This window comes from Chelonia mydas, chromosome 7, assembly GCF_015237465.2.
Source record: "Chelonia mydas isolate rCheMyd1 chromosome 7, rCheMyd1.pri.v2, whole genome shotgun sequence".
Taxonomy (NCBI): domain Eukaryota; kingdom Metazoa; phylum Chordata; order Testudines; family Cheloniidae; genus Chelonia; species Chelonia mydas.
Genome location: NC_057853.1, coordinates 120,162,070 through 120,189,663, shown reverse-complemented (window position 1 = coordinate 120,189,663; position 27,594 = coordinate 120,162,070). Strand labels below are relative to the sequence as shown.

Below are 27,594 nucleotides of genomic sequence, written 5' to 3'. Positions count from 1 at the left end.
CCCGCCAAGGCGCCAATGCCTGGGCCATGCAACCAGCGGCCTCCAGGGCCCCTTTGGGCGCCAGTACGCGGGGAGGGGCTGCCCTGCTGGCCAAAGGTCCCCGAGCTTCTGGGTAGCTCGCCACCATGCCACACACGCCCGCTGGTATGGGGCCCCGTGCTCCTCCCTGCTTCCCCGAGGCAACCGCTGCGCCCCAGCCCCCCTCCTCCCCTGGCCTCTGCATGGTGCTGTCTGCACCACTCTGCCCCAACCTCCCCCAGTCTGCCCCCCAGCATGGCCCCTGCCTGCACCGCTCCCCCTCAGCCTCCCACCGGCTCTCTGCAGAGCTCAGGGGAGAGTCTAGGTTCTGCCCCGCCCCCCAGGGGCTCCCATATGCCAGTGGCACAAGCCAGCCTCCCTGCCTGGTAAATTCAGGCAGTCCACGAGGCAGCGTCTGTTCTCCCCACCCTGCCAGCCAGCCATGGGTCAGGGTCGCTGAGCAGGGACACCCCCGCTCCCCGCCTGGCTCCCTGCACCAGCGACGGGTCTGAGGCCTGGACATATTCGGAGCAGAGCCCGACTCCTCCTGGCCCAGCCCAGACACTGGGCACAGAGCAGCTCTTTAAACCAGCCCAGCTAGGACCACTCCAGCCCCAAGTCCTCCCCTACTGCCACGGGCGTTTGCACAGAAGCCGGATCTTCGTTCCTGGCCCGGCTCCTGCTGCCGCATTCCCCCTCTGATGTCAGGGTCCTCTCGGTCCTGGCACAAACAGCATCGCCCGGCAACCAGCCTGGGCCGGGCGCGGATTAGGGAGCAGTAATCCAGCAGCAGCCACTCAACTCGGAGGGGACAAAAGAGACGGTTTTCCCGTAAATGCCCCTGGCAGAGCCACACCTGAACCAACAGCCCAGAAACTGCCGGGCACCCGGATCCCAACTTCACGGCTGGGCCGTCTGAGCCGAACCGAGCACCCCAAGCACCCCAGAACCTCCGCCGGCAGGCCCAGCCAGAGACAGGGCCAGGGGGAGAACAGAGTCTAAGCAGGAAGGGTTTTCATCAGGGGGGAAGTTAAGGGGATTGTCCAGGGAACCCGTGAGCTTGTGTTTCTTTAAATCAGAGCAGGGGCGAGCGAGCTACAAACCTGATCCAACACACACAGCCGAGCGCGCGCCGGCCGCAGGCCCCAGCGGCTGCTTGGTTCGCTGGCTTCGACACAGCCGGGGAATCGCGGGCGCTAGAACCCCACGGAGCGGCGGGGAGCCAGGGGACGAGGTCTCTGCACCAAGAGGCCAGCGCTGCCTCGGCTGCAGGGACCTGGCCCGCGGAGGGCGAGCCGGCAGGCAGTGCGTGGACACGCACCGCTCTGGGAGTGGCAAGGCCCTGTCCGATCAGAGGGAAGACGGTTCCCCCCCCAGCCTGTGTGACCGGGGCGCTCAGGTGGGCAGAGCACGAGTCCGCACTTCACATGGGCACAGGCAATTGGGCTGCGACACCAGACGGGTCGATTTCCGGTGCCCCTAGTCAGTTTCACAGCCGGGTCCTCAGGTTTCCGGATCCATCCGGATTGAAGGTCTAGAACCCGGGCGCAGGAGCCCGACACACACAGGGGGCAGCGGCTGCTCTTGAATCTCTTCAGTCACATTTATAAACACCGCCCCTCCCGCCCCGTTGTGTGTGTCAAAGCCCCAGGGAGGGCGAGAAGACAGGACACCGTGCAGTGGGGTGGCAGCCAGCACCATCCAGGGACCACGTGGGGCAGGACACGCTCCAGATGCCAGCCAGCCATTTACAAATCAAATAGCCCAGCTCCCCCCTGCACAGAGCAACCAGACAGACGCCCCCGCCGCCTTGCACACCCCACAACCCTGGCTACGCCCCCTAGCACTCTGCACTCATCAACAAGGCCACGGGGAAGGCCACAAAAGAGACGCTAGGTTGGGGTTGATAAGGCTCCTGGGCTGAGACTCAGGAGACTTTGGGTCAAGTCCCATCTCTGCCACTGTCTTGTCATGTGACCTCGGGTGAGTCACTGACTCATTCTGTGCCTCAGTTTCCCCACCCGCAAAATGGGGATGGCCGCTCCCTCCCTCGCAACAGAGGCTGTGTGGGTGGGAGAGTAAATCCGGGCCGTACAAGGAGCTAGACAGATGAAAAGCCCAAACAGGAAACAACAAGGCCAGAGAAATGAGTTCGAGGACTCCCTGGAGACGACTCAGCGGCCCAGCTGGGCAGGGCCTGACCCTTTAAGAGCCATTCCCGCCTCACCAAGCACCAGGGCCACGTGAGGAACACACGGAGTTAACGAGAGATGATCACGTGCCCACGGACCCAGAGCGATGCCCCCTCACTGCCCTCCCCCACCCCTACAGCAGGTGCTGGTTCAGTAGGGAAGCAAGGGATGGAGACAGATGCCAACTGCACCAAGTTCCCCCTCCCCCCCCAGCTCCGCTGGTGCCCCTCAATCCCGACCCGCAGTCCCTCCCCCATGCAGGACCTGCTCTCTGCTGTAACCCCCACTACCGAGTGGCCCTAGCAATAGAAGAATGGTCCCATCCATGCCCCACGAGGGGGGCCGCGATGCAGCCTGGTAGAGTTAGGGAGCACCCCAGCCTTGCCAGCAGACCCAGGGTTGCTGCCCCTTGGGGCCCTGCCCACAGGAGTCACTGTACAGGCACGACCCAGCCATCCCAGGCGGGGAGGGGCTGATGGTCTGAGCACATGGGTTAGGACCCTCCCACACTCCGTGCCTCAGTTTCCTCATCTGTAAAGGGGGCTGCAAGGCCCAGGGCTGGGAGACTGAATGCTGGCTCCCCCCTTGGCCAGGGCTGGTTGGTCCCCATGCTAGGCTCTGCACTCTTCCCCCGGGAGACAATCCCCCAGGCTCACAACCCCCACAACCCGGCCTGCATCTCCCTTGGCTCAGATCCATGCCGCCCCCCAGCGCAGCCCCCATCCATCTCACCCTGGCCCAGCGTGCTTTGTTGCCGGCTCTGTTTGTCTGGCAGTTGGAGGCTCCTGTATTAGCTCGGAGCCAGCAGCTCCCCTGCACCCCCAGCCTGGCCAGGGTCCCCTCCAGCAAGTGAGGGGGATGGGGGAGACCTCCCCTCCCCCGCCCATCCCATCTCCCTCCAGGGCAGGGGAGGCATCTGCTGAAGTTATCAAGGTAGAAGCCCATCGGCCTGGAACAGACTCAGCGACGCTGACACCACGGAGCATCTGGGCCTGTTCCCATGTCACGGGCCGTGGAGCACAGCCAGAGACGCCTGCCAAGAGACAACCCCCAGCTGCCCCGGCAGGCGTGGGAGCCTGCATCATCTCTCACCCCCAGCTCTGCCCGTACCCCTCACTCCCGACCCAGCCCTGGGCTCCCCTCCAGTGCCCCTCAATCCGGACCCTCAGCCCCCTGGGCCTCTCTTGTGCAGAGGTGCCCATGGTGCCCGCCAGGTGGTAGCTGGGAAGGGCACAGTCGGCAGGCGAGTTACTAGCAGAGACCCACCAAGCTCATTGCACATGTGAGCGCGCCAGGGTCCGGGCCCAGGCCTGCTGAGGGGCTGAGTGCAGAGCCGCTCGCTGGATTCCCTGCCCTGTGGGCTAGGCTGGCCGAGACACGGGAGCCAAGGCCGGGATCCGGCCCAGAGCTTCTCAAGCCAGGCTCCGAACCGTGCAGACGCCCTGGCCCCCCAAGCCCTGAGCCCCCCGCAGGAGCACGTGGGCTGGTGGGAGGCTGCATCCAGCCACAGAGCAGCCCATTCCTCCCCCCTTCCCTCCCCCGCCAGCCCACGTGCCCCTCCCCTGCGCGGCCTATTTCCCCAGGCTGGGAGGACAAAGCCCAGCGAGTTCCAGGCTCGGCTGCTGCTCCTCTGCACGAGGAGTCCCCCGGGGGTCCACGTGGGGGGCAGCCATGCCGAGGAGGGAGGGGGGGTTAGTCAGGCCATGCTCCTCAAGAACCTCTCCCCCAGCGTCCCTTGTCCTACTGGGAGATCAAGGCCCAGGAAGAAAGTTACAAGGGTGCTGAGCCCACATGGGGGGGGGCTCCCTAATGAGCAGGGCCAGTCCCCTGGGTCCCCAATACATCTGACCCCCAACCATTGCCCTTCTGCACCAAGGGAACCTTACAGAGCTGCCCCTGCCCCCCCATGGGGCCCATCAGTGAGGAGGGGGCCTGGCACCGGCTACCATCACTGCGCCCCCCCGCCGTGGGCACCCCGCACTGCAGGGCAGGTAGACAGCCAACCCAGCCAGCTTCTCGGGGAATGGCCCAGGAGCCATGCCCCCAACAAGCCAGACCTACGGATGCCGAGTTCACCCCACACAACCAGGCCGCCACCGCTGACCCCCGACATCAGTAACGGGAGCTGGGGGGGGGCCACTCCCCAAACTCAGCCTCCCCCGCGCTATCCCCTTGCCGTGGCTTTGTTCAGCCTGTGTCTCTGGGGCCCAACTGACAGGGCTGATCCCACCCTCCGGGGGGGTCCCTCCGCCCCCCCCCCAGCAAAGCCCCCCTTTCTCAGGCCCTGCCCATCGCTGGGGTCGCTCCCCAGCCCAGCCCGATCCCCACACCTGGAGCCTCATGTGGGTCTCCCCCAGCTCCCAGCCCCCTGCTCCACTTGGAGCTGCCCGGCCCAGCGAGTAGCCCTCGACGCCGAGGGGCCCAGAGCGGGACCAGGCTACGCCAGCCAGGGGCAGACCGCGAGAGACTAGACTGGCGGAGCTATGGGCCCTTCCCTCCGGGGCCAGTGGGCAACCCCGTCGAATCCACCCCACCAGCCGGGCGCCGGGACCAGCGCCCTCCCGCTGCGGGCGTGGGGGGCTCCGCGGCCGGCCAGCGTTCCCAGCAGGCCCCGGGGGACTCCGAGGAGCCTCTGGCACGCAGCCCCCACTTGCCGCTCGGTGCCGGCAGCTTTCCCAGGCCTGGCACGTGGCGTGAGGCCAGGCTGCGTCAGGAGAACAAGGCGGGCGGCTCCAGGGGGCTGCGCCGTGCCAGGGAAGCCAACGTGCCATGCAGCGATGCAGGGGGAGATGCTCCAGCCCCACTGGGAGCCCCGCAGAGCGTGGCCGGCCGCAGCCCCCAGGACAGAGACAGGCACAGAGGCCTGCCCCTGGGCCAGGCTCCCCACGGCCACCTGGCACCAACTCCACGGATCAACAGCATCCAACAGCACGGTGCCATCCTGGGCAATCCGGTGCCCCCCACCACACACGGAGCCTTGCCCCTCCAGCCCCCTGTGCCCCGTACCTGCCACCACACATGGACCAGCCTCGCACCTCCAGCCCCCTGTGCCCCATATCCCCCCCACGCACCAACCAGCCTGGCACCTCCAGCCCCCTCGCCCCGTGCCGCCCATGGACCAGCCTGGCAGCTCCAGCCCCCTCGCCCCGTGCCGCCCATGGACCAGCCTGGCAGCTCCAGCCCCCTCGCCCCGTGCCCCCCACGGACCAGCCTGGCACCTCCAGCCGCCTCGCCCCCCACAGGCCAGCCCGGGCCGCTCGCCGTCCCACGGGGCGCCCCAGCCCCAGCCCGGCATTAAGGCAGGATTCCCGCAGCCCCGCAAGGGGCCCCACGCGGGTGCAATGGGGCAGCCGGCCCTGGGGGACGGGGAAAAGGGGGCTGGGGGCAGGAGGAGGCTAGAGGAGGGGGGCAAAGGACGCAGCAGGGGGCAGAGGAGGCGGGTACAGGACGCGGCGGGGGGGCAGGAGAAGAGAGCAGAGGACGCGGGGGCGGGGCAGGAGAAGGGGGCAGAGGAGGAAGGGGACTGGGGGGAGGAGGAGGAGTGGGGCAGAGGACGCGCGGGGGGCAGGAGAAGGGGGCAGAGGAGGGAGGGGGCTGGGGGCAGGAGGAGGGGCAGAGGACGCGCGGGGGGCAGGAGAAGGGGGCAAAGGAGGGAGGGGGCTGGGGGCAGGAGGAGGGGCAGAGGAGGAAGGGGACTGGGGGGAGGAGGAGGGGGGCAGAGGAGGGAGGGGGCTGGGGGCAGAGGGCGGGGGGGGGCAGGGCCTGGCTCCCGGCCCCTTGGCGCTCACGCCGCCCCACCTGCTGCTCCCCGCGCCCCAGCGGGATCGGGGCCGGGATCGGTCCCCCCCGCACCCACCTTCGCCGGCCGCCTCCATGTCGCGCTGCCGGGCGGCCCCGCAGCCCCGCCCGCTCGGCTCGGCTCGGCTCGGCCCGGCCCGGCCGCCGGCTGGAATCGGCCCCGCTCGGTCCCGCCCCCTGCCCGGGCTGGCCCCGCCCCCAGCCCCGCTCGGGCCCGCACTGGCCCCACCCCTTGCCCCCCTCGGCCCCGCCCCGATCTGCACCCCTGCCCCGCCCCCTGGCCGGACCGGTCCCGCCCCCAGCGCCGCTCGGCCCCGCCCCCGGCACCCGACAGCATTCTGCCATACCCCCCCACTGCCCCATGAACTCCACCAGGGCACCCCCACAGCCCGCACCCTCCGCTGCACCCCCCACTCGCTGTCCCCGGCTCTCCCTGTCCTCCCCCTCACAACCCTGGCTGGGGTTCTCCTGCCAACACCCCCTGGGAGGCAAGGCAGGGCTGTTGTCCCCATGGTATAGATAGGGAAACTGAGGCACAGAGCGGCTAAGCGACTTGCCCAAGGACACACATGAAGCAGCCCACACACTTGGAACTCCACTGGGAGCCTCCCCAGCACCAGCCCACTGCCATGCCCTTTGGCTGAGAACGACCAAACTCATGTCACCCCACGGGGCAACACCAAGGGCTGCCCTGCATCAGAGGGGAAACCCCAGTGCATGTCACAGAGCATCCCCCTCAAAGCAGGCTTCTGGAGCACACAACATGGGTTGGGGGGGGGGGTCACTGCGACCCCAGGAACACTCAGCGCCAGGCTAGATGGGCGCTGCCAGGCACTCTGAGCAGGGAGCATGGCACACATGGGCCGAGCCTGCACTCCTCGGGGAGGAGAGGCAGTGTGGTTTACCGGTTAGAGCTATGGGATGGGACATCAGGACTCCTGGGTTTTATTTGTGCCTTTCACAGGACCCACCTCGAGCTGGATTTTCCGGGGTGCTGTGCACCTCCCATGCCAGCTGGAATCAGTGGGAGCTACAGGTGCCGGCCAGGCACCCAGAATCAGAGGCACTGTTGAAAATGTTGGCTCTTGGGGCTTCTGGTCCCTGTCTGTGCGCTCGGGGCAAACGGCCCAGCACAACGTGGGGACCGCAGTCTGAGCCGGGGGCCTCATGGCAGGGTGAGGTCGGGCTGGGCAGTTGCTAGAACCTCATTCCTCAGGAGATCTGAATATTTCCACGGCTGATCGTGGGCTGCTGGGTGGGAAGTCCGAGGAAAATCCCTGTACAGGTTTGTGAGTTACTAGAGATTGTGCACCACTTGGATGTAAGGAAGAGCACGGACTGTCTTTTTGGTCTGTGTCCGTACAGCCCCTAGCACAATGGGACCTCATGCGAGCACCTACGCGCTGTGATAATACAAACAATACGTGACAGTGACAATCAAGAGAGACGATTAGACAATGGCTGAGAGGTTTAAGACTGACTTCTCTCCCCAGGAACTCAAAACCAGCTGGGAACCCCCCCTAGGCTGGATGTGTGAACCACCCAGCTACCACTACGCTAAAAACCACTAGAGAAGAGGCTGAGTTTTGCTGTTGAAAATGGAAACGTCACAAGATGAAGAAGAAGGAAGCCAGGCTAAACAGCGACATCGGCTTCCTGAGCAAATGCAAGAAACAAAACAACATGCCCAGAGGACTCGCCAATTACCACCCTCTGATCACTACACGCCACTCCAGATACGGCGAACAGCTCTACAGACAGACTTCAGAGACGCTGGGGAACCATCTACTGCACCCCTCGTGCTCCAGAAGGGACCATCTCAAAGTAGAGACCATCCCTTGCTCCCACACATTGGAAGAGAAAAAAGCCAGACACCTACCTGGAGATCATGCAGGACACTCAAAACAATGACAGCCACCCAACACAAAAACAAGGTGTGTGACTGACTCCAACGACCCCCCACCCAGCCTCCGGGAGAAACCACAGCACCGGGACCCACCCCGTGGCCACCACACAACACCCCAATGTCGTCAACCTAGCAAGACAGCCCCTGCCTGGAACTATCTGCATTCTTCAAGGGGCTGAACCAACCTGATACCATCCTAACCTGCGGAGAACCAGAAGAATTCTTCAGCCAACTCCGCCCCCAAACATTCTTTCACCTCCCTGCCCGCAGTCATCAGCTGACTGGACACCCTCAGCGGGCAAAACCACACACTGGATCGTTACCTCGATTGCTTCAATGGAAAAAAACACTCCACTGTGAAATCCGTAACCAACATCACAGCCCCGACTAGGGCCTGGGCTACGTTACAAAGTTAGATCGACATCAGCTGCCTTGTCTGGATCTGGTTACCAGTGTCAACCCTCAAAGTTCGCCAGCAGCTGCCCACAATGCCTGACACTGACCCGCTCTGATCACAGTTGGGAACTCCACTGCTCAGGGGTCACAGAGACCGGAAGCGCCCCCTCCCCCCCCCCTCCGCTCCCTCCTTTAAAACCCCACACATTTTTGAAGCCTTTTCCTGATTGCCCAGCGTGGTGTGCTCACCTAGCAGCTCTCCACTGTGTGCAGCTGCCCAGCTGGCCGGGCCGGCTCCAGGCTCCTGTCACACTCTGGCACGGAGCAGACAGGAGATACGGGATCTCCTGGGCCTCGGGGGAGAAGAGGCTGTGCAAGCCCAGCTACAGACCAGAAGTCGAAACGTGGACGCCTATGAGCAGATTGCATGGGGGACGCTGGAGAACGGGTATCACAGGAACCAGTGATAGAGCCACGTGAAAGCCTAGGAACTGCGGCAGGCAGATGAGAAGGCCAGGGAGACCAGTACTTCATCTACAGACCTGCTGCTTTTACGAAGAGCTGCGTGCCATGCTTGGTGGAGACCCCATCCCGCATGGCGCCGGGGATCCCTCCAAGGAGCATGAGTCACAGGCCCCTGGCATGAACAGCGAGGTCGAAGGCAGGTGACATGAGCCCAGGGGATCCAGCTACGCCACGAGCCAGGACCTCTGAGACTCCACCACAATCCAGTCAGTCCTGGCAGTCGAGCAGGGGCGAGCCCGATAAGGGGAAGGAACCTTGGGTAAGTGTGTCAATGTATTTCCCATCACATTAATTTAGTTGCACTAGAAGAAGCAGTGGTACAAGAAAAAGAGGTAGAGATATCCGCTTTTCGTTCCCCTACACAGTTAAGGCGGGGGGGGGATGTGGAGCAGTTTGTTTATCTACACAGAGATGTCCCTTGAATCCTCCTGAGAGATCTCGATAAAACTTTCAGGGAGGTTCTCTGCACTCCTCTCCCAAAGGTTTCTAGAGATGGCAGCTTTATTCCTTCCTCCACGGTAGGACACTTTCCCATGCCAACCGGTGATCACTTCAGCAGGCACCATTGCAGTAAACAAGTTAATGGCATACGGGCCTGGGCAGCTTCAGGTCAACAGCAGCAGCGGTGGTCTCTGTGCCTTCGTTCCCCTTGAGTGAGATATCAGCTAAAATCACCATCGCCGGGAAAACAGGGCTGGTATCCAGGGCCATTGCCCGACACTCTTCACGTCTTGCAACCGAGCAATTCCCTCCTCGTTCCCCTCGCCTCTGGCGGACCATACTCACCACGTTCAGTACCGCAAGTGGTGCCGTGCACAAGCCCTCCGAAGCAGAAACATCAATAAGCAGGTCTTGTTTAAATCTTTAGGGGAGCAAGGGAAAGCAGGTCTAAACCCTAACTTTCGATTTCCCTTGTGACTATAGTGACAATGGTACCTCTGGGTGTTTTATCTATACCTGCTTGTGTTGCAGCCTTGAGTGGTTCCCTCTGCACACCCATGGAACACCTGAGCAAGATGAGGAGGAGAAAAAAAAGAGGACTTGAGATGACACGTTAAGTGAGATCCTACAAGCCGGTGCTGCATCAGACCATAAGCAAAGGGGAAGGAGGGTGAATATTGCAGACAGCCTGGGGAAGGAATGAGGGAACAGAAGAAAGGCCCAGGAGTCCCAGCAAGACAAGCAGAGGGAAATGCACCAGGACACAATGGGGCTTCTCCACCAGCAAATGCAGATGCTGCAGTCTCTTGGGACCTCCAGATTGAACAATCCTGGGCTCGACTCCCATTGCAGTCCCTACGCCACCCCACCCCCGCATAGCATTCCATGGCCTCAGGGCCCGCACGCCTACCCCTACCATCCCACACCAGGAGAAAGCACCGACAGCCACAGCTTCACATACACTGACCTGTGACAGCCATGGTTGCTGTATGTGTAGGTTAAATGGACATGAATGTTCTTTCCCCTTGTTAACTTCCATTTCACTGCTTTATTACTTTTCTATGTATTTGTATGTAAATTGCACAGATTTTTCTTTGCGCTGGTTTTGTTACCCAAAATTCTATTGTTTGGAAAATAATTCATCTTAATTTGTTCCCAATGTATGCTGCAAAGAGCAAAGAAAGCACCCACTTCAGTACTTGTTACCGTGCAGTGTGACAACTCATCATATTAGTGACAGTAATAATCATAAATGTACAGCAAGTACAACAAAATTATTCAGTGCATTGACAGTGCTATATTCACACATGTACACCAAGCACCACACAATTTTTAACAGGCCCCAAAACAGCAGCACCAGGTAGAGCAGAGTACATCACAATGCATTACTGTGGCTCACTGTTAAAGTGCTCTTGCAAAGCCTCCCTGAACTGTATCACTCAGTGTTGAGCTCTTCTAACAGCCCTTGTGTCTGGCTGTTCAAACTCAGCCCACAGCCACTCTACCTCTGCCCTACCCCCCAGTGGCAAGTTTTCCCCCTTTGCTTCACAGAGATTATGCAGGTCACAGCAAACAGCTATAACCATTCGGGGGATTTTTTCACGGAGATCCAATTTTGTGAGTATACAACGCCAGCATCCCTTCAATCTACCAAAAGCACATTCAGCCATCATTCTGCACCTGCTGAGCTGGTAGCTGAATCTTTCCTCGATGCTGTTGAGGTAGCCAGTATGCGGTTCCATGAGCGAGGGGAGAAAGGGGTTGTCTGGGTCCCCCAGGATCATTATTGGCATTTCAACATTGCCAATGGTACTCCGCTAGTTGGGAAAGAAGGCCCCTGCTTGTAGCATTCTGAACAGTCCTGCGTTCTTAAAGATGCGAGAGTCATGCACCTTCCCTGACCAGCCAATGTTCATGTCAGTGAAGCATCCCTGGTGACCCCCCAGCACTTGCACAACCATGGAAAAGTAGCCCTTTCTGTCGACGTACTCTGTGCAAGGTGGGCTGGTGCTAAAATAGGCGTGTGAATGCCATCTAATGCTCCACACCAGTTCAGGAATCCCATTGCGGCAAATCCATCCACTATGTCCGACACATTGCTGAGACTCTCAGTCTGGCATAGCAGGAGGTGATTAATGGCCCCATGTGCTTGCATGACAAGACACCCCACAGTGGATTTTCCAACTCCCCAAATGATTCCCACTGACCAGTAGCAATCCAATGTTGCAAGTTTCCACAGCCCCTGGCTTCTCCACTGTCAGTACAGCTCTCATTCCGGTGTCCCTGTGCTGGAGGGCGGAAGAGAGCTTGGGACACAGATCCAGGAACATGGCCTTCCACATCAAACAGCTCTGCAGCCACCATTCGTCATTCCAAGCCTACATTACGATGCAATCCCAGTCAGTGCTCGTTTCTCAGGCCCAGAAGCAACGGTCCACCGTGTGCCACTGATCTGTGAATGCCATCAACAACCTTGAATTGGTTCTCGGTCTGTCCGCCAGCAATCTGTCCTCCAGCAATCATCATGTTCCTCGCTGATTCGGTTCTTCTTGCTGCTCTGCAAATACCAAAAGATCGTGCGTCTTGTGCTTGCAGAACTGTGCAGGTTCCAGCTTCTGTCAGAGATGGCAGATAGCGAGGCGGGCCGCGTGAGTTCATGGGATTTTTTTAAAGGTGCAAAAATTATGGGATGTAGAAAATTGCATGCTGGGAAGTTGTCACTTTGCTCCCAGTCACCCCTGTGCAACTGCTTTCTGCCCCATCATGCATTGCCAAAACTTCCCAAGAGACAGTGTGCTGGAGGATGGCATGTTGCATACCGGGCTACCTACCCATGGTGCACCCCCAGCGCCGATGCAAGGAGCCAAGGATGCATAGGCACAAGTGACAGACTAACTGCGGCAGCTCCATGCTGACGTAACTTGCGTTGGCAAAAGCGTGTAGTGTAGACACGGCCTTTCGCTCTGCTGCCAAGAGGACAGCTATCTTGTCCTGAAATCCAACCACCAGCTAGTGATCAAACCAGCGGGCAAAGGGGGCGCTCTCGCAGTCCTTAATTACGATGACTACAGCACCAGTGATGCGAACATCTGCAATGGCGCTTGTATATTTGGTAGCTGAATATCGTGCACCGGTATGGAGCAGATGCGGCCACACACGACGTGTGGACACCCAGCTGAATACAGGGATGCGGCACATCCCGGGAACCCTTCCGTCAACTCCAACACCATGGCGACCTGTTCTGTCAAACTGCTCCCCCGCCGGCAGGCCAAACTGCTGCGATGCTCCACGAAGCTCAGCAAATCCAGGAAAACAGATGTTTCCTATCTACCAAGACCTCAACAACCCTCACCCCCCAGCATCTTAAGTCCCGCAAGCCTTTCTGGGGACATTCGTTTAGCCTCATGCAATCAGGTGACGATCAGAAGGAGGCTTGCAAAGCAGATTGGGCTAAACAAGACTTTAAAAATAAGCACCTTGTGCCGGATGCCACGCAGGAGGTTCCTGGGTTTGACCTTCCACAGTCATCTTGGTCAACTCTGAATCAAATCCGAACCAACCATGGTAGATGCGGGCATCTAATGCACAAATGGAAAATCAAGAACTCCCCAGCGTGCAAGTGTGGTTCCTCACAACAGGCCAACCAACATCTCATCACCTGCAGCCCAATTTATGAATATGAAGGAGGCATCACTGCAATAAATTCTGCCACTCCTGCTGTAGCCACCTGGCTCGATCAGCTTCAGGTGAAATTGTAATTGCTGCTCTACCCCAGCCATATGGAAGAAGAAGAAGAAGAAGTTGACAATGTCAACGAGGCCAACAGACAACTCTCTGACACCACCCACTGTGAAGAACTCAAAGACCCCACACCACAGTTCACCCAGGAGTTTAACGATACCATCAAACCTTCCCCAAACAACTCCAAGAAACACTTTACAAGCCCATCCCCCACGAGCCCACATCAGGGATCTTCTACGTGCTTCCCAAGATACACAAACAACATCCAATGAAGTGAGCTGTAGCTCACGAAAGCTTATGCTCAAATAAATTGGTTAGTCTCTAAGGTGCCACAAGTACTCCTTTTCTTTTTGCGAATACAGACTAACATGGCTGCTACTCTGAAAGGTAACCCAGCAGACCCATCGTATCTGGTTGCAGCACTAGGACTGAAGATGTATCGGGACTCACAAAAACCAGCCTCAAACCACTCACTGCACAATAGGGCCAGCTTCCTCCAGGATAGCCGACTTCCTCCAGAAACTCTGCACCATTAACAACTGCCCTCAGAACCACATCCTCGCCACCATGGGTGTCACCTCTCTACACACCAACATCCCTCACCATGACGGCATCGCTGCCTGCCTCAAGTATCTAAAAGATAATGCATAACGCTCAGAAATCGACCCGAAACACATTGCCAAACCCATCCATTTCATCCTCAGCCACAGTAGCTTCACATTCAACAACAAACACGTTGTCCAAACCCTGGGAACAGCCACGGGTACAAGGAGAGCTCCGCAATGTGCTGACCTCTCCATGGGCCACCTTGAGGAAGAATTTCTGGACAGATGTACCACAAAACCAATGATACACCTGAGAAACATCAATGATATTTTCATCCTCTGGACAGACCTGAACTCCCTCCTAGATTTCCACCACCACTTCAACCACCACCATCCATTCAACTCTCTAGAATACTCCCACGCCAGCATCAACTTCCATCACAATCTGCTTCAGCAATGGAACCCGACAGACAACTATACACAAGAAGCCCACGGATCGGCACACCTCCCTTCACAGATCCAGTCACCACCCCAAAGGCACCGAGACATTGGTTATCTACAGCCAGGCGCTCAGACACCACAGAACATGCTCCGAGGAGAAAGTCCTGGATACACACCTTAACACATGTAAACCGCCTTCATCAAACAAAGACACTCTACCGGAGAAGTAGATTGTGTCATGGAATGGGCCACCCAAATACCCCAGGAAAACCTTCAATACATAAAAAACCCCAAAACCCACTGACCCCACACCTCTAGTTGTCACCTACCACCCCACACTGGAACCCAGACAGGTATTATTAAACATTTACAACCCATATTTGATGGGGGCCCCATCCTGAAAGAAATCTTTCCTGAACCCCCTCTTCTGGTGTTCAAACAGTCCCCCAGTCTCATCATTAGAAGCAAGCTCCCCACAGACCAGGATCCAGCAACTCAAAGCAGCACCAGCCCCTGCCAGAACAACATATGCAAAACCTGTAGACATATCACCAATGCTATAATGATCTACCCCCCCACACCCCCATAACACACTTTTCAAGATCCATGGGGCCCACACGCCCATCACAACATGTGGTTTATCTCATCCAGTGCATCAAATACCCCAATACCAAGTATGTGGGTGAAACCAATGACAATACCCTCGAATGAGCTCACACAGGAAAATGATTAAACACAAAACCACCCCATCACCGGTGGGCGAACGCTTTTCACAAAGGGATCACTCCCTAGCTGACCTCTCGCTCCTCGTCCTCAAAGGAAACCTGCACAACACCTTCAAAAGATAAGCCTGGGAGCTTAAATTCCTAACTCTGCTAGACCCCCAACGCCACGCACTTGACAAACTCGTTGCAGGATCGGGGCCTTACCAGTCAGAAAGCCCCTTTTCAGAGTGCACAGTGGGCATCTGCCCTTTGAGACATCACCACCAGGTGGCTCAGGCCCCGAGCCAGGAGCCGCCTCAGCCAAGGGCTCCTGCTAGATCAATCGGCAGGGAGAGGGGTCCATTTCTCTTTGAAGTGCCAACAGCAAAATCCTCCAAAAGATGTGAGTCCCACAGCGAGGATCCCCGCCCCCCCGCCCCACATCTGTTGCTGGTGCCCCCATGAACTCAGCTTGGCAGCAGAAGAAACCAAACCAAACAATAGCGGGGCACTGACATACGCACAGCCGCTCATGGCCTGCACTCCCTCGTGGGTGGGAGTGCTCCAGGGCTCCCATGCCGGCCGGCCCCCTCCCCGGGGCTCTCTCTAGCCACCAAAGCAATTCGCGGCACAAAGCCGGGGTAACGCCAGGGCAGAGCCAGGAAAGCAAAGGGGGCGTGATGGGCACGGCTCAGAGTCACACCCGCTCGAGCATGCTGCACACGGAGACGCTTCCATGCGCTGGCTGGGGGGAAGCCCTCGCCCTTTGCATCTGGACCACGTGCCAAGCTTGACGCAGGCGAGGAGCTCCCTATTGGCGCCGAAGGGGCGAACTGTCTTTGGGTCGGGGCAACATCTTTTATTGGACTAACAGCTGGTGGCGGAGGGGACATGCTTTCGAGCTCCACAGAGCCCGTCTGCAGGTCTGGGGAAGGTCACCAGAGAGCTCAGAGCTCCCCCACCCCAGCAGATCTCCTGGGACCAAGGAAACTGACTAGCTGGGAAACTGACCAGAGATGAGGGTTGAACTCTTTAAAGCCCAGGAGAGGGATCTAGACCCAGCCCCACTGAAATCAGCGCAGCTGGGGTCTCTCGTCTACCTTCCACATGGATTTAAAGTCAAACCTGGGCAGCTCTGGGGACAAGACCAAACTCTCCTCCTCGGCTTCGAAAATGGCTGAGGGAGGCACAAAAGGCAAAGAGAAAAGTTGTTCTTTCTCCAGTCGCTCTATTTATTCCGTCGAGTCATAACAGCCGAGAGGCACCTGCCCCGGCATTCCCTGCCCCTGCGCTGCAAAACCATCAGCAGAGCCAACAGCAGCTCCCAGGGCGGGAGAATCCGAGAAACCAGGCCGCCCCACACCCTCCAAATTCCCCATTCCACCCCCAACCACTCGCTGCTCCGACGCCCTCCTCCGCAGAGGCGCCTTGCTGCGCGCGGGGCAGATCAGCAGATTTGGACTATTTCAGGCCGGAAGGAGCGGGCTGGGGTGTCTGAGCAATGCCACCCCCTCCTGGATGGAATTGGAACTGATCCAGTGTGTCATAGGCCCTGTACTGCTGACACCTCAGGGGGATTCTCCTTTAGCTCGAATGGATCAGCAGGATGCCAGCCCTATCCCTGGCCATGATGCCCAGCACAGGGAGATTATAATGTTATTCCTGTCGCCTTTCCTCGGCCTGCCAGAACCCTGCAGCCAGCATGGCAAGGGAGCCTCCTGGGACTCAGCAGCTCTCCAGAGCCCGGACCCTGGACAACAGTCCCAGACCAACGGCCTGGCCAGAGCGGCCCCCTTCAGCTGGTAGGTAGCTGTGGCCTGCAGGAGCCCGGGGCTGGGCTAGCAGGGGCTGCGGGTCGGGAGTGAGGAGCGCGAGCTCTCTCTTGCTCTCTCGGCTCTGATCAGGTGTGTGTGCAGCCTGGCTGCGTGGGCCCCAGTTCCCCCGCCCCAGTGGCGCTCAGGGAGGCAGTGACTTGTGCCTCCTACCCCCACGCCCACTGGAGATTCCCCATGGCCCGGCTGCCCCGGCACGCAGCAGAGGGGAGAGGGGAGCGGAGCTGGGTGGGAATCGGCCCTGACAGCATGGCCAGCTCCCACCCGGCTGGCCCCACTCACAGGCAGAGCTGGGGACCCTGCTCACCCCCCCGCCACAGCCCCTTCCCTGAGAGCCGCCAGGCCTGGGCCAGGGAGCCCCAGGTGCAAGAGGGGAGTGGGGGGTGTTAATGGGGTGGGACAGCCCTTGGGGGAACGAGGGAGTGGGGGCAGTGGCGGGGGGGCTGGGTCAATGGGGGATGGATGCTCCAGTGCAGGAGTGAAGGGGGAGGGCGTAGGCTGGTGCTGGGGGGAGATTTCGCAGCCCCCCCCACGACACCTGTCCTAGGCCCTGAACCCATTCCTAACAGTGCACACGCATCCCCTACCCCTCGGCCCACGCCAGGAGCCAGTCGTGTGACACGCGCAGCCGAGGGGTCAGCCCCCCCGCCCACACACACACACTCGGCTGCCCGCTCGCACGCTGCCCGGGGGCTGCGGAAGTGCCTGGAGCCAGGGATGCAGCTGGCACGGGGACGGGCCTGGCACCACAGAGCCCAGCACCTCACTGCCACCTCCAATCAATCCGCCCATGCGCAGGGAGAGCCACGTGGGGCATGCAGGGCCCCCAGCCCCCCGCCCCCACCAGCACCCTCAGTGCCTCCCGCCAGGCTCCCCGCCCCTGCCAGCACCCTCAGTGCCCCCCTGCCAGGTCCCCCACCCCTGCCAGCACCCTCAGTGCCCCCCGCCAGGCCCCCCGCCCCTGCCAGCACCCTCAGTGCCCCCCCACCAGGCCCCCCGCCCCCGCCAGCACCCTCAGTGCCTCCTGCCAGGTCCCCCACCCCTGCCAGCACCCTCAGGGCCCCCCCCAGCCAGCGCCCCCAGCACCCCAGTGCCCCCCTGCCAGGGACCCCCCACCCCCATCAGCACCCCCCGTGCCCCCCACCAGGGCCCGCAGGCCCTGCCAGTACCCCCAATGCCCTCCTGTCCGGGCCCCCAGCCCCTGCCACCCTGCCAGCACCCCCCCCCCCCCGCCAGAGCCCCCAGCCTCCGCCACCCAGCCAAACCCCCACTGCCCCCTCTGCCAGGGTCCGCAACCCCTGCCACCCTGCCAGGAACCCCAGTGCCCCCCCACCAGGCCCCCTGCCACCCTGCCGGTGCCCCCCCACAGGTCCCCCAGCCCCCACCGCCACCAGCACCCCCAATACCCCCCATCAGGGCCCCAAGCCCCTGCCAGCACCCCCAGTACTTCCCCGCCAGGGTCCCAGAGCCCGCCACCCTGCCAGCACACCTAGTGCCCCCCTGCCAGGCCCCCGGTATCCCCCTGTCCGGACAGACGGACGTCCCTGTGCCCCTGGGATTCCCAGTCATCCCCAGCTGCTCGGCACCCAGGGCTGCGCAAGGAGCTGCGGCACCATCCAGCAGGGGGCAGCGCTGCTCATCCACCCCCACCCCACTGAATTCCTCCAGCCAGCGTTAACCCCGTGTGGGCCGGGCCCAGCCGCTCCGGCTGCTTAACCTGGCCCCGGGCACCAGATGGGAACCAGGCGCCAGGAGCGGGAGGAGGCTGGGGCGGCCCCTTCCCTGCTGGCCCTTTCCACCCCAAAGAGCCTGGATCAGAGGATCCCGCGGCGGGCGGAACCTCAGGGGAACCGGGTCGGGGGATCACTGGGGCTGGGGCCGACGTACCAGCCCCCACTGGCCGCTCTGCAATGGGACAGCCCTGGGGCCAGGCTGCAGCCCCACAGCCGAGGGTCCCCCGGGGCAGCAGCCCCAACTCACCAACCGCGCCGCCTGCCCATCGGCCCCGGCCAGCTCGGATCCAGGCCAGCCAGACCCCAGCCCAGCTCAACGGCCTCCTGCAAGGGGGGAGGCAACACAGGGACCCTGGCCCTACCAACGCCCCTTGGGCACCCGCCCCTGGGGCAGCAAAGTGGGGAGGGGGCCCCAGCCCAGCGCACGGCAGGGGGGTGTAGGTGGGGGGTGCGGGGATCCCCCTTGTCCATCAGCCCGCCCACGAGATCAGCTCACCCCGGTCTCTGCGCTGCTCAGGGTAGGGAGCTTCGCCGAGGGGGGAACTGGGTGCTCATGAGAGACCCCTCACCCTGCTGCCCCCCAGCCCTGGGCTCCCCGGCAGCCAGTAACTCCTGCCCCTCCCCACCCCCCCGCCGAGACAGCAATGTGCCCACGGAGCGACAGCCCAGCCCAGGGGCAACCGTCATCTGCGGAGACCTGAGGGCCAAACCTTCTGGCGAGGACACCTCCGTGGGCCGCCCGTGACCCCTGCCCCATGACCCCACCCCACAACCGCTCAGAGCCCCATGGCCTTCGGCAGCCGGATGGACTCACCCTGCCATGCCCAGGACAGGGTGGGGCCAGAGTCCCTGCTCCTCCTCCTGCCCCCCATGGAAGAGCTCCCCGCGGCACACCTGGCACCAAACCGGGGGGGCACTAGGTCCTGGAGGGGCTGCCCCCTAAACAGCCCCCCTGGGCCTTGCCACCAAGCTGCCAGGGAGAGCCAGCTGTGGTTGGATCTGGTGACCGTCAGCCTGTGAGGACCAGCGCCGAGACCTGTTGCACTCGCTGCACTCGGGAAGGATGGGCTTGAGCTAAGGCAGCAGGCTAGGTTCAGTCCCCGGTTCTGCCACACTCCTTGTGACCCTGCCCTACTCACGCCTCAGTTTCCCCTCTGTAGAACAGGGATCAGTGTCAGGGCATGCCCAGAAGACAGGCCCAGTAGTGCGTGTGAGGCTCAGATATCACCATGCAGGGGCACAGACAAGGACCTGGATAGACAGACAGACTGGCCAATGACCAGACGAGAGGCAGGAACAACTTTGAGTCCCCACCAACCCAGGCTGGACTCCAACCAGCGGCGGGGCGGGGCAGATCCAGACCCCCCACTCCCTGGGCCTTCCCCCAGTGCACTGCCTCCCTCACCCACCCGGCAGACCCTGAGGACTGGTGTCACGGGGAGGGGGCCCTGACCCAAGGGTTTGGGGGCAGACAGTGGGCAGGGGGCATGCAGGAGGTTCCAGTCCAAGGCGAGACCCGGGCTCCACGCCCGGCGTCCCCCCCTCTGGGGCCTTGCCTTGCAGCCCCCACACCCCATTCTGATGCTGGGACCCCTCCCCGGGCCCTGCCCGGTGGGCATCCCATGACACGAGCACTGGGGCAGGGCAACAGGCCCTTTCCCTCCTCCTCCCAGCAGAATGGAAACTACAGCTACCTGCCGCCCTGAGCACCCACCTGCCCAGGAGCAGCCCCCAGGGGCAGCGTGCACCCCCCCGGGCACAGAGATGGAGGCCCCCAGCGCTCTCTCTGCTGCTTGCAACAGCTCCCTCACAAGAGGTAGCATCACAACACTCACCTCGTGCGGCCCGACCCCAGGGCCACGGGCGAGGACGCAGGGCCCTGCACACATGCTATTCACACCCTTGGGGGCCACGACACCCCCACACCCCTGCTTCCGTAGCCCAACGGCCCTGGCACCCCAGGAACAAGCCCCCCCCAACACCTCGGCACCCCGTCAGTAGGCCCATTGCAGAGCTCTGGGCATCGGGAAGCTGGCTGGAGGGATCCTCTCCTTCAGCAAAACACTCGCCCCTGCCCTGGGGCACCCCCCCGGAAGCTCCAGTGGACTACAATGTTGGGGGGGGTCAGGAAGGGCCCTGAGGATGGGGGGAGACTGGTCCCCTGGAGTTGACCACTCACCCTTCCAGCCCAGAACCTTGTTCTACCCAACACAGACCTGGGTGCAAATCCTAGGTAGGATCACGAGGGACAGGGACCTGCATGGCTCAGAATTGGGGGGAGTGAGGTGTCAGAGCCCAGGGCGGGGCTAGCAAGGGGCTGCGGGTCGGGAGTGAGGGGCCCCGGCAGAGCTGTGTGGGGGAGCCCAGGGCGGGGCTAGCCGGGGGCTGCGGGTCAGGAGTGAGGGGCCCCGGCAGAGCTGTGAGGGGGGAGCCCAGGGCGGGGCTAGCCGGGGGCTGCGGGTCGGGAGTGAGGGGCACCGTAGGAGCTGTGTGGGGGAGCCCAGGGTGGGGCTGGCAGGGGGCTGCGGGTCGGGAGTGAGGGGCACCGGCAGAGCTGTGAGGGGGGAGCCCAGGGCGGGGCTAGCAGGGGGCTGCGGGTCGGGAGTGATGGGCACCAGCAGGGCTAGCCGGGGGCTGCGGGTCGGGAGTGAGGGGCACCAGCAGGGCTAGCCGGGGGCTGCGGGTCGGGAGTGAGGGGCACCAGCAGGGCTAGCCGGGGGCTGCGGGTCGGGAGTGAGGGGCACCGGCAGAGCTGTGAGGGGGGAGCCCCTACCCTATTTCAGCAGTTCACGAGCACTGACATTGGCTCCCGACGCCCGTGGGAGCGACGGGGGCTCCTGGCCACCCGCTGGCTCCGGGAGGGTGGGATCTACCCATCGTGCCAAGCCCTCGGCCCCCCTCCCTCCCCTCCACATCACGCACCCAGGGAGCGGTGCTCGGGCAGCCTCGGGCCCGGGCCTTTATTTGATCTTTGCTTCTTTAACCAGCAGCCCCGAGCCCGGGGCGGCCACATGACTGGCCAGCAGCTGTTCCTGGCACCTGGCTGGCGCCGGCTGACAAACCCGCTCTGTGTCCTACAGGCCCTGCGCCGTGCGGGCCCGAGCAAACCTCCTCTGACAGGTCTCGTCACAGCCCGGCTGGCCTGGCCTTTCCCCAGCCTCCTTCCACCCCAGAGACCCCTTCACAAGTTACGCGCAGGCACCCGCCACTGGAACGCTGCCACCTCTGGAGCGGAGCACAGCAGCTGGTTAACAGCCCACCGCCATGTTGCTGAACAGCGCAGGAGAGGACGCAAACTCCCTGCCCCGGGCATTCAGTGCTGGGTGGGGGGAGCTCAGAGATGCCATGGCCATGGGGCCACCCAGGCTCACACCCTTGGAGGGAAGAGCGCCCCCTGCTGAATCACGCTCACAAGGCACCGAGCACCGAGCACCTGCATTTCCAGCCAATTTCTGGGACAGTTCGGCTGGATCTGAGACTTCGCCCCTCGCTCCATGCACACAGGGCTCAGCAGGGGCCTAGGGTCCAGCCCCTACCTGTCTGCTGGTAGGGGCCAGCCTGAACTGCCCCCCTGCTCCGCAACAAACCCGTCTCAGCCCCGGCCTGCTGGGACCCACGCTGGGGAGCGGGGAGCTCCCCATGGCTCATCCAGCCCTTGGCACAGGGGCTTGTCGACTGCCCCAGGAGCCAGCGCTTGGCCTGCAGGGATCACGCTGCACGGGCCACAGCCCTGGGATCCAGGAACAAACAGCCCCACGCCGGGTAGCGCCAGCCCTCTGGTCCCACCCTCCTCCCAGTCGCGGGGGCGGGACAGCAGCTTTGTGCCCACTGTCCATGCTGCCCCACAGAGTATGGGGCAGGATGAGATCAGCCCCCCTCACCCGTCATGACCCCGGGGCACGACTGAGATCCTAATGGATGGTCTCAGGGGGTCCTGCCTGGTGCTGTCCAGCCACAGCCCACAGCACTTAACCCTTCCCTAGCCCTGTCGCCACACAAGCACTAACCTCCCCATCCTCCCAACCCCCTCCAGGCTACAGATGGGGAAACTGAGGCACGGAGCTGGGCAGTGCCCCAGAGGGAGGCAATGGCAGAGCCAGGATTAGAACCCAGGAATCCTGATGGCCCCCAGACAGCTCTGGAGCAGGGGTTCCCCCGGTTGTGCCCTTCCACCTCGATCCCCGTCCTCGAGACAACTCCGGAGTTCCCCAGCCAGCCGCAAGGGGGTCAGCGAATGTCCTGCCGGCCAGTGCTCCCGGCTGTGCTGTGCTAAGGAAACCGCCTCGGGTGGCCCCACGCAGCCGCCGTGCCCCATGCCCACCCAGAGGGGCACCTGGGCACCAGCTGACTGATCCGTTTGGCCCACTCTGGCTCTGGAGTAGCGCCCGCTGGAGGGCCCGTCTAGAGGGGCAGGGGGCAAGCCAAGATTCTGGGGTACCCGTGGGAAGCACGTTCCTCTCGCTGGCAGCTGGGGATTAGCCGTGGGGCGGCAGGCGGGTGAGGAGGAAAGAGGAGGAAGAAACAGAGCATCTCACAGGATCCCCAACCCAATTGTGCCCAGTCAGTCGCCAGCCGCACTCATTGGACCAAGGTCCCCGTCTCCCCACCCGCGACACGCCGACCCCCAGGCCTGCCCCACTGACGGCAGCAGGAGCCCACGTGGGGCTGGGGATCAGGCCCGACGGGAGCATTGCTCCCCCAGTTCAGCCGGTCGCTTCGTCCCGGGGCTGCAGGGACCCCTGCCAGGAAAGACCCCCGCTTCCTCCTCCTCCGCCCCAGCTGGGGAGCCAGGGCCCACCCCACTGGGAGCCGCGCGGCTGTTTGTTTCCAGAGGATTACGCGGGTTGAATTGCTGCGGAGGCCAGGCGCCGGGGGAGGAAGCCCTGGGACAAAGGGCTGCTAGTTTCTCCCAGGCTGGCCGCTGCCCTGCCGATTTTCCACCCCACCCAGGAGCTCCTCAAGCGAAACCGTCAGCAACCGAGGCCCCAGGCTGGGGGAGGGGCTGCAAACGCCAGCCGCCCCCACCCGCGCAGGCTGCGACCGCCCATAAGGGCCAGGGGTGGGCAGCGCGTGGAGGGGAGACCCCAGCTGTCCGGCTGGCGGAGCTCCTCCCCCGGTTGGCATCGGGCGAGTCCCTCCTGGGTTGCCGGGGGCACTGCGGTGCCATCCCCCAGGGACGTGGTGCCTGGCACAAGAGACAGGGTGAGTGCCAGCTTCCCCTCCGGGAAGGGCACCAGGCAGGGTTGGCAGACCCACAGTGAGGATCGTGGCCTGAGGACTCCAGTCTTTTTTCAGGGGGGCTCCCTCTCCCCAGCCCACCGACGGGGGACCCGAAGCTCAGAGGGAGGCGGTTCAGGCCACACGGCAGATCTGGAAAAAGAACCCAGGCATCCTGGCTCCCGTTCCCCTGTGCCAGCGTCGGGCTGGGCTCTGTCCTCTGGAGGAGGCTTTCGTCCATCGCCCTAAGGACCTGCCGCACCCCCTGCCCTGACCGTTCCCCCGGCCCCACACACCGGCTGCTCCCTCACCAGCTCCAGCCCGCCATACTTCTCGGCCTCCCCAGGAGCGGGCCGTGGCTACGGCGCAGCGGCCTAATCCAGTTTGGCCCTGCCCGTGTAAATGGGACCAAACTGCAGCAAAGCCGGGTGAAGAAGGAAGGCGTCGCCTTGGTCTTCACTGGGCCAAAGAGTGGGGGTCAGATCCGGTTTCTACCGGGATTTGGTGCCATCCACGGCTGGAGGCCCCGGGTACGTCGGAGCCTGGCAGAGCTCTCCGGCGCCCCCCGGGGGAAGCTGGAAATGGACGTTACTCCTGCTCTTTTCCTTGCAGGGAGCCTTCGGAAGGGAAAACATTGGGAACCACCGGCTGAGGCCGGGCAGGGACGCTGCAGCAGGACCCGAGGCAGACTAGGGGAGGCCGGGGTGTGTCCCCCTCCATCGGCTCCCCGAGCCTCCACAGGCCGGCACCAGGCACAACCGGGCCATCCCAGGGCGCAGGAGTCAGGGACACCGCACCGGGGGGAGGTTTCACAGATGGCCAGTGCTGGCCCAAGGGCTTGACCTGAGGCAGGTGAATGGTGGGAACCAGCCCTAGAGCCCGGGACTAGCCCACTGCCCCCTGCAGCGCTGACCTGGCTCTCCCCCGGATGCCCTCCATATCCTTCTTCTGCCCACCCCAGAGCTCCTGCCTCTGGCACTTGGCACCGCCCAGATCAGCATGTGCCAGACACGTTCCTACTTCTGTGCACACCACTCCCCTGCACGTGCCAATGTGCCCGTGCAGCCTCGGGACGGGCAGCGCGGCCTAGTCCTCTGAGCACTGGCATTCCTGGGCTGTTACGCGCAGCATGGCCTCAACATGCTGGGGCCCTGCTCTGTGCCTCGGTTTCCCCATGTGTAAAACGGGGCGCAAGCTAATCTTCCCCAGAGAGGGGTAACGGTGATACACATTGACAGAGGGCTGCGAAGGGATCACGAGCCCAGACGCCCCAGTGATGGGCATGGTATCAGACCCCGCAGAGCAGAGACGTGTTCTTATAAACCTACGTCCTCACCGAACAGCCCCTTGTCAGCCAATCTCAGAGCAGTTTCCAGACAAGGTCAGGACAGTTATCGGCATTTTACAGCTGGGGAAACCGAGGCACGGTGCAGTGCAGCGACTTGCCCAAGGTCACGCAGCAGAGCCAGGAACAGAACCCAGTCTTCAGAGTCCTGGGCCAGTGCCCCGATCCACGGGACCCTTCTGCCCCCCAAACATGCCACCCCCCCACCCCCCCGCAACAGCGGCCAGGCTTGCCATGGGTTGGGGAGACTCAGCAGAGAGCTGGCACCTCGGGACCGCACACAATTCCTCCACATCCCGGCCTGCTCATATCACACAGGGGACCCCGCCCCACCCCCCCGGGGCTGCTGGGTGGCCCCTCGTGGCATTTCACAGGGGGCAGCACAGGCCGCAAAGCACGAGCCACATGGCACAGATGCCACCCCCACCCGCCCACGGCTTCTGCCCAAGGGGGCAGCACCACAGACAGCTCCCTGCTGGGGGAGGTAGCGTCCCACCGTTCCCGTGCCAAGGCTGCCAGGGGAGTGGGCACAGGGCTGTGCCCAGCCTCCCACGATCAGCTGGCACGTGGCTGGCTTCTCCACCTGGGCCCCCAGCGCCCCAGGGTGCTGTTCTGCCCTCGGCCGAAGGCACCCAGGCCCTGCCAGAGTAAGGACGGCAGAGGCAGGCCCAAGGCAGAGCAAGGTGCTTTGCCGGCGACCCTGTACCTGATAGCCAAGGCTGGGCAAGCAGCCCATCCAGTTCCTGCCACGGGTGGAGCCCCGGAGCCGGCACACTTGCTCAGCTGGTCTGGCACTAAAATAACTGCCAGGCACGGAGAAAAACAAACTTTCCTTAAAGGGGCAGGGACACAGGAGGCCTCCGGGTTGGGCAGGCAGCGGGGCATCGCCTGGCACTATGCAATCAACAGCCCAGAATTTGAGCTAGGGGCCCAGGAGAGTGGGGGGTCTAGGCCCAGCTGTACCACTGGCCTGCTGGGGGGCTGCTCCCCTCTCTGGTCTGTTTAGCTCGTGCCCCTGGGCCGGCTCTCGTACAGACCAAGTGACAGAATGACCCCGCTGTGCCGCCCGCGGACGCCAGGAACTAGGGGGTCCCCTGCGCCAGTCTCCCAGCAGCTCCCTCCCCGGCAGCAGGGCCCCGGGGTGGGGCTGGAGGATGGGGGGAAGCCCCCCCACCGGCGTTCTGGACATGCAGCAGGTTAGCACACGGGGGGCAGTCCCTGTTCAGGGCTGGGGGGAGCCAGCCTCAGCGCCCACAGTCGCAGCCCCCACAGAGCCGGGGGCCCTGAGTACAGCCCCCTCTCAGGGACTGGTCCTGTCCCTCACCCCACAGCGGGAGGCCCCCTCGGGGCACAGCCAGGGCAGTTCTGCTGGGCGGGGGGAGAGGCGGGATTTGATTTCGAACCCCTGGAGCTCCCCTCCAGCACCTCAGTCACTGAGGTGGGCCCGAGCCAGGCCCCAAGCCCAGCACCTGGAGGGCCAGAAACACGCCCAGAAATGAGACGAGCCGCCAGTCACCCCGAGGTCACATCAATTCACCCAACACCAGCAGAAAAACTCCCCGCCCCCCACAGCCTCCCGCTCCTTCCAGGTGAAGGACACCTGGGCCTGGCAGGCTACCCACCTCCAGCTGCTCCAGCCCCAGACGGCTCCCCAGGCCCTGTGCAGCCGCCCCCTCTCTGAGTCCCCTCCAACCTGGCCACATGCACCCTGGGGCAGCCCAGGCGAGTAATTAACGCCGTCCTGCCGATTCCCGCTGGCCAGGGACACTGCCTCCTGGTCAGAGCACAAAGCCACCAGCTCGCCCGTTCCTCCTCCCTCCAACAGCCAAAAGCTCAAGGCCGTGCTGGAAAACCCCCTCCGCACTCCCCCTCCTCCCCACGCGGGACAGAGAGCTCCGTTTCCCAGGCTCCGTGTCTCCGCACAGCCCCTCACTCGCCAAGCCAGCACCACGACACGCACCCCGCGGCTGAGAGCCAGCAAACTCATTTCCCGTGTGATTGGAACCCACGGCTCCAGGGGGAGCCACTTCTCCACTAGCCCTGCTGGGCCTCACACCCCTTCCCACCAGACATGTTTTCAGTACTTCCCCCCCAGTCCCTGCTGGGCTGCCGGCTGCTCCACAGAACAGCGCGGCCACCCTGAGACGCGTGAGCCGGGCACTAACTATCCGGCACGTTACCGCTGGGAAACTCATTCAAACCGGCAGGACCCAATTCGCTCCAATCCATTTCCCAAGGAGCAGAATGCGAGGTTATGCCTCAGTCTACCATACGTGCATTTCCTCTGGCCTACACGCCGGCCACCGGGGCACCCGCTCTGCGGCGTTGGCGACGCCCGGTGTGCCAAGCACCGGGGTGCTAAATGCTGCTCCATGAGCCAGGTGGATCAAACCTCGTCCAGAGCAGCTTTAAAGGGACATCAGCGGGAGAAGGCAAAAGTGGAGGGGCCAGTAGTTTATTCAACACCTCTTCCCCTTGATCAGACCCACAATCAAGGCCCTGCGGTGGTGAGCTCAGCCCCACGGCATCCATATCTGCCCAGGAGCTCTGGACACACCTGCCGAGCAGCTATTTAAATTCAGGAGGAACACCCCCTCACCCCCCCTCCCAAAAAAGCAGCTCAGCTGATCAACCTGGGGGTTTTCCATCACCCGCTTGGCTAAGCGGCACTTTCAGCAGCCAGGCTCCGCCCCCTGAAAAGCCCCACCCCTTTCCGCAGAGAGGCTCCGCCCACACAGACATGCCTGCCCACAGGGGCAG

At 62.6% G+C, this 27,594-nt stretch overlaps 1 protein-coding gene across 3 annotated transcripts in view; it reads right to left on the bottom strand.

Annotated features, from left to right (window-relative positions):
• The window catches only part of LZTS2 (leucine zipper tumor suppressor 2), a 45,854-nt gene that overhangs the window by 12,203 nt on the left and 6,057 nt on the right, over positions 1-27,594 (bottom strand). Inside the window, exon 2 of one of the 3 annotated variants that reach the window (XM_043550564.1) lies at positions 667-819. The exons of 1 other annotated variant lie outside the window; for it this stretch is intronic. The gene's annotated coding sequence lies outside the window, so the exon portion shown is untranslated. Of the gene's footprint in view, positions 1-666; positions 820-6,066; positions 6,192-27,594 lie in introns of those variants that run through there. One more of the 3 variants, XM_037904676.1, reaches the window with a different exon arrangement.